Source organism: Electrona antarctica, assembly GCF_951216825.1.
Source record: "Electrona antarctica genome assembly, contig: scaffold_26, whole genome shotgun sequence".
NCBI lineage: Eukaryota > Metazoa > Chordata > Actinopteri > Myctophiformes > Myctophidae > Electrona > Electrona antarctica.
In genome coordinates this window covers 2550636-2562726 of record NW_027636995.1, presented here as the reverse complement: position 1 = coordinate 2562726, position 12091 = coordinate 2550636, and the positions used below count along the sequence as shown (strand labels likewise).

At 44.3% G+C, this 12091-nt stretch overlaps 1 long non-coding RNA gene across 1 annotated transcript; it reads left to right on the top strand.

Moving 5' to 3' along the window:
- The first annotated feature begins 2206 nt into the window (after positions 1–2206).
- LOC306919542 lies at positions 2207–2836 on the top strand. The gene is made up of 3 exons (XR_013789573.1): positions 2207–2399; positions 2516–2575; positions 2713–2836. It is a non-coding gene; the product is annotated as an uncharacterized lncRNA (long non-coding RNA).
- The last annotated feature ends 9255 nt before the right edge of the window (positions 2837–12091 follow it).

The following is a 12091-nucleotide window of genomic DNA, read 5'->3' as shown; positions in this document are numbered from 1 at the left end:
AACTTTACAAGTAAATGGTTTTTCACCGTATGAGTCATGTGCTCTTTTAGATGACTGGTTAAAATAAAGCCTTTGCTACAAACGTTAGAAGTAAAGGGCCTTTCCCCTGTATGACTCCTCATGTGAACTTTTAGATTACTTTATAAACCAAAGCCTTTGCTACAAACTTTACAAGTAAATGGTTTCCCCCCATATGAGTGGCCATGTGGTAAGTTAGACCATGCTTACTACAAAAGCCTTTGCTACAAACTTTGCAAGTAAATGGCTTTTCTCCTGTATGAGTCCTCATGTGCACTTTTAGATAACCTTTATTAGAACCAAAGCCTTTGCTACAAACTGTACAAGTAAATGTTTTTTTCCCCCGTATGAGTCATCATGTGCTTTTTTAGATGCCATTTCTTAACAAAGTATTTGCTACAAACTGAACAAAGAAAGGGCATGTCCCCTGTATGCATCCTCATGCTTCTTAAGAGTACCCACTACAGCAAAGCTTTTGTTACAAACTTTACAAGTAAATGTTTTCCCACCCCGTATGAGTCATCATGTGCTCTATTAGAGAAGCTTTAAATCCAAAGCCTTTGCTACAAACTTTACAAGTAAATGGTTTTTCCCCTGTATGACTCCTCATGTGAACATTTAGATTACCTTTTTGACCAAAACCTTTGCTACAAACTGTGCAAGTAAATGGTTTTTCCATTTCCCCCATATGAGTGGTCATGTGGTAAGTTAGACCATGCTTACTACCAAAGCCTTTGCTACAAACTTTACAAGTAAATGGTTTTTCCCCTGTATGACTCCTCATGTGAACTTTTAGATTACCTTTTTGACCAAAACCTTTGCTACAAACTTTGCAAGTAAATGGTTTTTCCATTTCCCCCATATGAGTGGTCATGTGGTAAGTTAGACCATGCTTACTACCAAAGCCTTTGCTACAAACTTTACAAGTAAATGTTTTTTCCCCTGTATGACTCCTCACACAAGTAAATGTTTTTTCCCCTGTATGACTCCTCATGTGAACATTTAGATTACGTTTTTGACCAAAACCTTTGCTACAAACTTTGCAAGTAAATGGGTTTTCACTGTCAGATGCATTGTCCGATTCAGAAGAGTGAAAAGAGAGGAGCTGGTTATCACCAGTTGGTTGTGATGTTCCACAGTCCTCTACATCAGCTTGTGTATTAATGTGTTGAGTTGAAGTGCTGGCTAGAGGCTCTGTCTCTCTGCCTTCATCATCATCATCACTTTGCACTGCAAGTAATGTCAATGTTGACCCGTCATCCTCCACTGATCTTTGAAGTAGCTTCTGTTTAATCTGTAAAGACTCTGGTTCCTCCTGGAGAGACCTCCTCTCCTGATGTTCAGGGGAAAGCTCTTCTTTAGGAAAAAAGATAAAATGAAAGAAATCCATTAAATGTTGAACTTAACATTTTCCATGCAGTGTTTCCTCTGTTGTACTACAAGGAAGTAAACACTTCAGACAAACATTTCCTCCAACTACCACGGGAAATGTTAGCCATGGTGATGCTCGTTCTTAACCCTTAGAAGGTGAAAGACGCCAATTGGCGTCATTGCTTACATTCTGTAAATGATCAATGACGCCAATTGGCGTCTTTCTCGTTTCTTATTAATCTAACCATATTAATATCCTCGAAGGTGCCACCATCATGCGGGCATGCCGCATGATGGCGGCCTCCTCCTGAAAACCTTCGTCATCGTCAAAATACATTTTTTATATGATAGTTTTATCGTGCATGCTACATAATCCAAATCATTTATTTCTAGCGATCATCTTATATGATTTTGCCTATAAGCCACGGTACAATACACTATTTTGATTATCATGCAAGCGCAATATTATATAGATTTAGTAGTATAATGAATTAGCTTAGCTTTGCGGCCTGCATTACACCACCCTTCCCCCAGCGGCGCGGAAAAGTAATACAAAAAAACAGGGATCATAATAAACGATAAAACAATACTGAATAGATGGGGAAAAAAGTAATGGAACATTTCTCATAATATATAGCATATAAACCACGGTACAATACGTTCATTTGGTCATCATGCAAGCTCAATACAGATCTATTTGAAAGCCCCATTGGTTCGCTTAGGACTCCACCGCTGTAGCAGTGGGGGGGGGGGGGGGGGGGGGATACAACGATGGACACTTTGCTTTGCTTTGATGTGTGTTGGCTACAATGTGTTGGCTGAAATGGATCAACACTGAATAGATGGATGTGTTGGCCACAATTCGTATGTGATTGGCTACATTTTTGTATGAAGGAATGTAATTGTAGCGTGCACTCCAGCTAAATGATTATTTATTTGTACATATTTAGAACCGGGTGATGAGGAGTGGCACGATGATGAAGATGAGGTGAACAGTGATGTGGATGGAGGTGAGTAACTAGAGAGCTAAATAACTTGTGGATGTGGCTAAAGTCTGTCTGCATTTGGCACTATGGAGAACGCTACACCATGCCTCTAATTGATTGAAATGGTTGTTGTTTTACAGATGATGAACAGCCCATCATCTCGACAGCTGCAGATGCTGCCCCTGTGCCCATGGAAGCAGGTATAAATACAATGCACAGAACAAAATCATGTATATCATTTTATAGTCTCATCACATGTTACAGCTCCACCAGATGTATTCTACATGAATAAAAACAATGTTTTTTATGCTAATAATTGTGTATTCCTGTAATTTAGGTGATGCCAACTCAACGGCTTCGCCAGGGTGGTCTGCTGGTGGGTGGGAGCCACAGGACATCCCGTTTACTGGAGAGCCGGGTGTTCACTGTGACCTCAGTGCAGAGAGTGATCCAGTGGACTTATTTGAGCTGTTGCTGACAGATGAGCTGCTCCAGTATATTTGCGATGAGACCAACAGATATGCAGCACAGTCCATCGCAATGGTGTGTATTGTGTATATTCCACATTGATGTTTTCCCAAATTGATGACTTTGTTGTAATTTCTGCAAATAAATCTAACTTATATATCTATCTATCTAGATCCAGGACCCACTCCCACACTCCACAGTGAAGAAATGGACGGATGTCTCTGTGATAGAGCTGAAGAATTTCTTCGGGCTCTTTTTCCTGACGGGCCTTGTGAGGAAGCCAACCCTTGTGTCATACTGGTCCCGGCGTAAGGCTAATGAGACACAGCAGTTCAGGCGCACCATGAGACTGGCCCGGTTTCTGCTGCTCAAGCGGTTCCTTCACTTCAGTGACCAGGAGACTCCAGACACAGCGGACCGCATGTACAAAGTCAGATATCTTGTGAGCTACCTTCTGGCCCGGTTTCAGTCCATGTACACCCCAGAGAAGAACATATCGATAGATGAAGGTGTTATGCTATGGAAGGGAAGACTGGCTTGGAAGTGCTATAATCTGCTGAAGCCGGTGAAATGGGGGATTAAATCCTACTGCCTAGCCGATTCAGCGACGGGCTACCTCTGGAACATGAAGCCATATACCGGAGTAGGCTGTGGGCTTGACACGACCGTGATGGAGCTTCTCGGACCGTTGTCCAACAAAGGCTACCATTTGTACATGGACAATCTGTACAACTCAGTGAACAGGTGTAGTATGCTACTGTCTTTGGGAACCCATGTATGTGGGACGATGAGGAAGAACAGGGGGGAACCACCGGAGATGAAGCGGCTTAGCAAACCAGGCGACATGAAGCTGGGCGAGACTCTGATGCGCCACAACAACGACGGGGTGATGCTGTTGGCTTGGCGGGACAAGAAGGTTGTCAAAATGTGCAGCACCATCCACCCACACACGATGGTCACAGTCACTGAGAGGCGTAAGAAAGCCAGAGTGACGCCAGGCGAGCCAGTCAGGGATAAAAAAATTAAGCCACATTGTGTCAACGAGTACAACAAGTACATGAATGGTGTGGACAAACTAGACCAACATATCTCCTATTACCCGTTTGCCCGTAAGTCCTACAAGTGGCCTGTGAAGTTTGTCTTTTACATGTTTCAGATGGTGATGTACAATGCGTTCGTGTTGCACAAACTCAAACAGGGCAGGACAAAAACTCTCCTGGACTATATCATGTTGGTGGTGGAGAGGTGGACATCACTGAGACCAGGGAGGCCGGAGGAGGAGGAGGAGGCGGCGGAGGGGGCAGTGGGGGGTGATCGTCCACTCAGGGCAAGAGCAGGTGACGACAATAGGAGACTTGAGGTGCATTTGCGTGGCCATGTGCCAGTGAGAATTGACAAGAGAACCTGCAGGGGTGGGTGTCCTACACACACACTGTCAACGTCAAATAGAACTGTACCCTGTATAGCCTACACATACAATGTCAACGTCAAAATAGTGTAACAGTATGTACACTATGTATTGCATTAGTATTTATTTATTTTCTGTAATTATTATAATGTTTATGTTCTGAAGAAATAAAAGTGCACTTTTCCAATTTGAGATACCTGTCGGGCTATTTTTACACTATTCTGAGGTTTATGGTTTGACTAAGCGAGTTTCAACTGTGATTTACTCTGTAATTGTAGATGGTAAGAACCCAATTTTTTTTTATAATACAGTATACATTCAAGTCTATATTTTGATACATATCATGGGCACCAAGTCATATCAAAACAATGTCCTTGGATGTGTTTTTTATCAAAACTGTGTTTCTTCGTAACAGGTTTTTGAGATTCATGCATGAATATACAAGGTACTGGTAAGACTATGTAAACATGGTATATATCAAAATGTGCGTTAGAATGTCTACATTTACCCAAAAAAGAATTTGAGTATCTATCACGTTCCAATGCAGAGCTATGGGAACTTTTAGCTGGATAGGTCAGATTGGTCCTGACTGACCATGCTATTTATAGATGGCAAAATATCTACAGTGGTACATGTGAGAAACTTTTTTCTTTTTCTTTTTTTAACTAGACAACTCACCCTTTAAAATGAGATATGGCATGGGTGTGTACGCCCAGCAGAAAAAAAGTTCTTTAGAAAATAAAACTTCAACTGGTCATAACTTGTTTTGGTTGTCCTAGAAACAGAAAACAGTGTAAATGCAGGCTCTTTTAAATGGCTTCCAACACAAGAACTAAACATTTTATCAACTCAGTTAATTTTCTTTCTGGAAGCAGACAAGTCAAGCTTTCTCTGAAGGTCTTTCGTTGTCACACATTCACAACAGAGAATTTTCAATAAATCATTCAAAAACGCCATTCTGCCATAGAGAAGTCTACAAACTATATAGAAATCCTTGAAACTCTCAAAGAGTTAACGAGCATGATGGCAGACCTTCCCACTGTTTTGAGCTCCTTGCTACATTTACAAAGCTAACGTGTACATGAACGTTCAGATTTAAAATCTTAAGTGCTCACCTCCGGGGGCCACGGATGTTAGAATTTTGCACAGGTGGGTATTAGCACCCGTGCATCCCGTAATCTTCAATAAAAAGCATTTTAATCCGATCTGTGGCCATTTTCTCAAGTTATGTATCAGAGTGCAATACACCTCCCAACCGATATGGGTGCGTAGTTGAAAGCATGGTGAGAAAGACTGAGAAACTGGCCGGCGGTGGGATAAAATAAATATTTTTATTGAACAACGCATAATGCAAGGTGTGTGTGTGTGTGTGTGTGTGTGTGTGTGTGTGTGTGTGTGTGAGAGAGAGAGACACAATTATGGCATACAAACTCTCACAACTGGGTTGAACTGGCCAATAAAAATAAGGTTCTGTTCAGAATCGATAGTGTGCTTGATAAGGACCCGGCTTGATAAGCCTACTCGATAAGGTGATCATTATCAATAAAAATTAACGAGCTCCATCACTAGTTTTACATCACCATTACATCACCTAATCAACATGAGTTAGACTTTAATTATATTAGCACCCCTCACTTCACACGGGTGTGATTTTTATTTTTTACCTGAGAGAGTGTGGCACCTTGTCTTCCCATGTAGTAATGTCAATGTTGACACATCAACCTCCTCTTCCATGTTTTCCTCTTTAATGTGTGTAGGCTGTGGTTCCTCCTTGACCAGACTGGACCTCCTCTCCTCATGTTGTGAGGGTTGTGGTTCCTCCTTGACCAGACTGGACCTCCTCTCCTCATGTTGTGAGGGTTGTGGTTCCTCCTTGACCAGACTGGACCTCCTTTCCTCATGTTGTGAGGGTTGTGGTTCCTCCTTGACCAGACTGGACCTCCTCTCCTCATGTTGTGAGGGTTGTGGTTCCTCCTGGACCAAACTGGACCTCCTCTCCTCATGTTGTGGTTCCTCCTTGACCAGACTGGACCTCCTCTCCTCATGTAAAGGGGAAACCTCTTTACACACAGACACAAGGAGGAGAGAAGAAACCTCTTTACACACAGACACAAGGAGGAGAGTAGCCCCTTTCGGGAAAAAGATTAAAAATACTCCGATTAGCGCTATTTCGCACACATTGCAGTTGTTTCCTATAGCTGTGTTATGCATCTTTGAAACATCTCACAAAGACACAAACACTCAAGCGACGGCGCGGGTCTCCGTGAACAGAGAGTATGTAAATCTGCGTCCTATGGAAAGTGGAATAACCGATGATGGACCCTAGGCTACCGCCGTACAAAATTCAGAAAAGGTAACCGAGGGTCCTGAAAGGGGCTATAGAGCTATAGCATCAGCACAACTACTCAAAGTGCTTTTCTAAATGTATGACATTTATTCTCCTATTTGTTGATTTGTCGGCTTAACAAACCTGGTTTGTATAATATGACTTGTGGCTGTAAAAGGACGTCCAGAAGTTTGTCTTGTCTCATCAGCAGAGTTTCTAGTGTCTCCATCTCTCTCTGGAAGAGGCTGAACATGAATCCTGCAGCAGTGCTGAGGCGCTCCAACACAAACACTCTGACAAGCTTCAGCTGACCAGCATCACTCTGCTGTTTTTCCAAAACACACAATATCTCCTCTCCCACCGACGTCAGGTGTTCATTTATCGACAGCCTCAGCTTTAGAGAGTCCGTTTGACACATTCTACCTAGTTTTTGAGACATTTTTCACCACGCTGATTTGTTCCTCGCCGCCATGAAAAACAACACGCATGCGCAACAACGTGTTTCGCGCATGCGCAATAGCAGCAGCTTCTTCTTTGCTTTATGGCAGATGGCAACCATGGCAACCAGTTTGTGGTGCATTACCGCCACCTTGTGACCCAAATCTTGGATCAACCTATAATCTATCTTCTATATCAAATCCATCTTCCAATACGCGGTTAATGGCACTGCTCAAAAAATATGATAAGTGTCTAGAATACCCGTTCAAATATATGAACACCAAATTGGGTGGGTACAGCGATGTAATAGATCCTACGCACGCACGCACGCGCACACGCACACACACACACACACACACACACACACACACACACACACACACACACACACACACACACTCTTTGTGTAAGCTGAAGAAGAATACAATATATTTATTATATATTATGTAAAACGGAATTTGAGAAAATTGTATAGCCTATTTTATTTTTAAGTAGCCTAATTGACTGCATCAACATATTGAAAGACCTTATAGTGAAAAATAAAAAAAATACTGTAGGCTATAGTATGTTTATTGTGATTATTTTAGATGATATGTATGGTTTTATAGCAATGGTGGAATCAATTGACAAGCATTGGAATTGTTATATTTCTTTTAACAGTTTGCCTATGGCATGCACAAAATATAGGGTTGGTATTGGTAGGGTTGGTAGGGTTGCTAGAACAGGGGTGCGGCCAACCTTGATGATGGAGAGGGCCACCATATTTCCACACTCACTCGAGGGCCACATTGCATATACTGTTGTAGCAAAATAGCCGATCTACAAGCCCATATTATATGAATTATAATCCTGAAAAGTATAATTTTGATTTAATTTCAAATGCATTTAGTTATAGCCTACTTATGTTAACTTTATGAACTTAAATATTGGACATAAAAAACACAATACCATTTTAATACTAGGCTACTATTTATGGGGTCAGAACAGTATCAAAAGTGTCACGGTAAATATTACAGATTTGTAACTCACAAGTTCAGATTTGCAACTCACGTGAGTGAACTCACAGGTTCACATTTGTATCCAGAAGAAATCTGTATTTCGCATCTGTGTTTTGTATCTGTGTTTCACATCTGTGTTTTGTATTTGTGTTTTGTATTTGTGTTTTGTATCTGTAATTTACATCTGTGTTTTGTATCCGTGTTTCGCATCTGTGTTTGAAACACAAATGCAAAACACAGTTGTGAAACACGGATACAAAACACAGATGCAAATTACAGATACAAAACACAAATACAAAACACAAATACAAAACACAAATACAAAACACAAATACAAAACACAGATGCGAAACACGGATACAAAACACAAATCTGAACTTGTGGATACAAAACACAAATGTGAACCTGTGAGTTCACTCACGTGAGTTGCAAATCTGAACTTGTGAGTGTGATATCTGGGAATCAATAATTATCTTGGACATAGGCTATGTGTGAACAAATGTACTCAACTATAGTTGGCTGACTTAATTATGCAAGCCACTAGTCATTTCATCTGCAAGGCCTGTCTTTGTTATTCCACCTGGAGTGAGAAGGACAGTCACAGGAGGGGCATGGTTTGTTTAGTTCCTGAGTCACACCTAGGGCAATTACATGCTAAACAGTGGATCAAAGGTCCACAGTGATCCCAATTCTACTGTCAAGGGGGTTACAGACCAGTCTGGTTCAATGTGTATTGTAAACTGTTGATAAGCGAGTTGATTTTCAATGTAACTTGGTCAGTTGGGCGTCAGCCCATGCGTGAGCAGCACCAGCCATTCTGGCTGGCGTGAGCCTATGCTGTGTATGCTGTATTGCTGAATAAACCAACATCATCAAGGAACATCACTCTGTCTGCTGCCGTGTCACAATTCTCTTCTGCTCTCCAGTATTTTGGTTAAGTAGAACTAGTCTAGAGTGTTTCGTGTCTACCAGATACGACAGATGATGCACGAAACCCGCCTTCAGATTCCTTGGCCAATCAGATCGGTCCGCCTTCAGCCAATCCTATGGCTCTAACGCCCTGGGGGCACGCTGATCCATAGCTCTAATGCCCTATGGTGGGGGGCACGCTGGTCCATAGCTCTAACGCCCTATGGTGGGGGCACGCTGGTCCATAGCTTTAACGCCGTATGGCGGGGGGCACGCTGGTCCATAGCTCTAACGCCCTATGGCGGGGGCACGCTGGTCCATAGCTCTAACGCCCTATGGCGGGGGGCACGCTGGTCCGTAGCTCTAACGCCCTATGGCGGGGGCACACTGGTCCATAGCTCTAACGCCCTATGGCGGGGGCACGCTGATCCATAGCTCTAATGCCATATGGCGGGGGGCACGCTGATCCATAGCTCTAATGCCCTATGGCGGGGGGCACGCTAGTCCATAGCTCTAATGCCCTACCACGCTGGTCCATAGCTCTAATGCCCTATGGCGGGGGGTACGCTGGTCCATAGCTCTAATGCCCTATGGTGGGGGGCACGCTGGTCCATAGCTCTAATGCCCTATGGTGGGGGGCACGCTGGTCCATAGCTCTAACGCCCTATGGCGGGGGGCACGCTGGTCCATAGCTCTAACGCCCTATGGCGGGGGCACGCTGGTCCATAGCTCTAACGCCCTATGGCGGGGGGCACGCTGGTCCATAGCTCTAACGCCCTATGGCGGGGGCACGCTGGTCCATAGCTCTAACGCCCTATGGCGGGGGCACGCTGGTCCATAGCTCTAACGCCCTATGGCGGGGGCACGCTGGTCCATAGCTCTAATGCCCTATGGTGGGGGGCACGCTGGTCCATAGCTCTAACGCCCTATGGTGGGGGGCACGCTGGTCCATAGCTCTAACGCCCATGGCGGGGGGCACGCTGGTCCATAGCTCTAACGCCCTATGGCGGGGGCACGCTGGTCCATAGCTCTAATGCCCTATGGCGGGGGGCATGCTGATCCATAGCTCTAATGCCCTATGGCGGGGGGCACGCTGGTCCATAGCTCTAATGCCCTACCACGCTGGTCCATAGCTCTAACGCCCGGGGGGCACGCTGGTCCATAGCTCTAGTGCCCCCCGCCATAGGGCATTAGAGCTATGGACCAGCGTGCCCCCGCCATAGGGCATTAGAGCTATGGACCAGTGTGCCCCCCCGCCATTGGGCATTAGAGCTATGGACCAGCGTGCCCCCCGCCATAGGGCGTTAGGGCTATGTGGACCAGCGTGCCCCCCGCCATAGGGCTCTAGAGCTATGGACCAGAGCGCCCCCCATAGGGCGTTAGAGCTATGGACCAGAGCGCCCCCCATAGGGCGTTAGAGCTATGGACCAGCGTGCTCCCCGCCATAGGGCGTTAGGGCTATGGACCAGCGTGCCCCCCGTCATAGGGCATTAGAGCTATGGACCAGCGTGCCCAAAGGGCGTTAGAGCCATAGGATTGGCTGAAGGCTGACCGATCTGATTGGCCGAGGAATCATTCCCTCAGCCAATGATGACGTTTGTTAACGCCCAATGTCAGAAGAGTCTCAAAAGTAGAGCAGCAGAGTTTTAGCACAGTCTCAAAGGTCTCACAGATTTGTAACTCACAAGTTCAGATTTGCAACTCACGTGAGTGAACTCACAGGTTCACATTTGTATCCAGAAGTTCAGATTTGTGTTTTGTGTTTTGTATCCGTGTTTCACATCCGTGTTTTGTATTTGTGTTTTGTATTTGTGTTTTGTATCTGTAATTTGCATCTGTGTTTTGTATCCGTGTTTCACAACTGTGTTTTGTATTTGTGTTTCAAACACAGATGCGAAACACGGATACAAAACACAGATGCAAATTACAGATACAAAACACAAATACAAAACACAAATACAAAACACAGATGCGAAACACGGATACAAAACACAGGTGCAAATTACAGATACAAAACACAAATACAAAACACAAATACAAAACACAAATACAAAACACAGATACAAAACACAGATGCGAAATACAGATACAAAACACAAATCTGAACTTGTGGATACAAAACACAAATGTGAACCTGTGAGTTCACTCACGTGAGTTGCAAATCTGAACTTGTGAGTTACAAATCTGTAATATTTACCGTGACACTTTTGATACTGTTCTCACTCCATAACTATTAGACGCGGGTCATATTTGTATGTTGGGCATTGTAACAGCTGCGAGCTGCAATACTATATCCAGGTTTCTTTATTTTGTCTCCCGAGGGAGAACTGTGTCTTGGACCCCAAGGACCGCCCTGCAAAAGTTACTGCGGAACCCCGAAACAAACAACATAAAAAGGTTGGGGGGAGGGGGGGCATAGTGTTACACAATGGGGCAGCCAAATTAGACACATCGTTATGCTACGTTATAGCTATGTTTTCTCAATGTACTCAGATGCAGTCATGGCAAATGGTGCATTTATATAGCGCCTTGGATTGGCGCTTTACATAGATTGTGCATTACAATTACTGTAACTAACTTTATGAGTTCCTCGATCTGTTCGACTCCTTTTCGCTGGCAGAGGTTCAGCTGTCTCTGGTTCGTCCAAGTTGATGGAAGGAACCGTGGTGGTCCCCGGTCGACAGCACTGCTGTAGGCTTTTTACCTCCCATGAGACGGTACCTCGTCATGTCGCCACATTCAAACTCCTCTGGTTTGAAGTGCAGACTGCAGACTACACACTCGCTCATTCTGTAACTCTATGAGTGGCGTGTTGTTGTTGTACTTTGGGTTCTTAATTGCTCTGACCCAGTCCATGGAACGCTTTAGATCGTTGACTGGAAATTGCTAACTTCGCCAGGATGGTCCCTCCTCCGCTTCTAAACTGTACACAGTGTGTTATGTGTATGCAACCTGGGTGGAACCTAGAGTATAATGCTCATTCATAGTTTGGATTTTCGGTGGTGAGGTGACCACCGCTCCGGTGGTTAGGTGACCACCGGAGCTGAGATAACGTTGAGTGGTGGTGAGTAAAAACAGAGAGAAGGGTTGGGGCGGTGGTTTGCTCTTCACCGCGGCTCGTGACGTCATGTTGTAGTTCAGTGGTCACCTCACCACCGAAGATCCATAC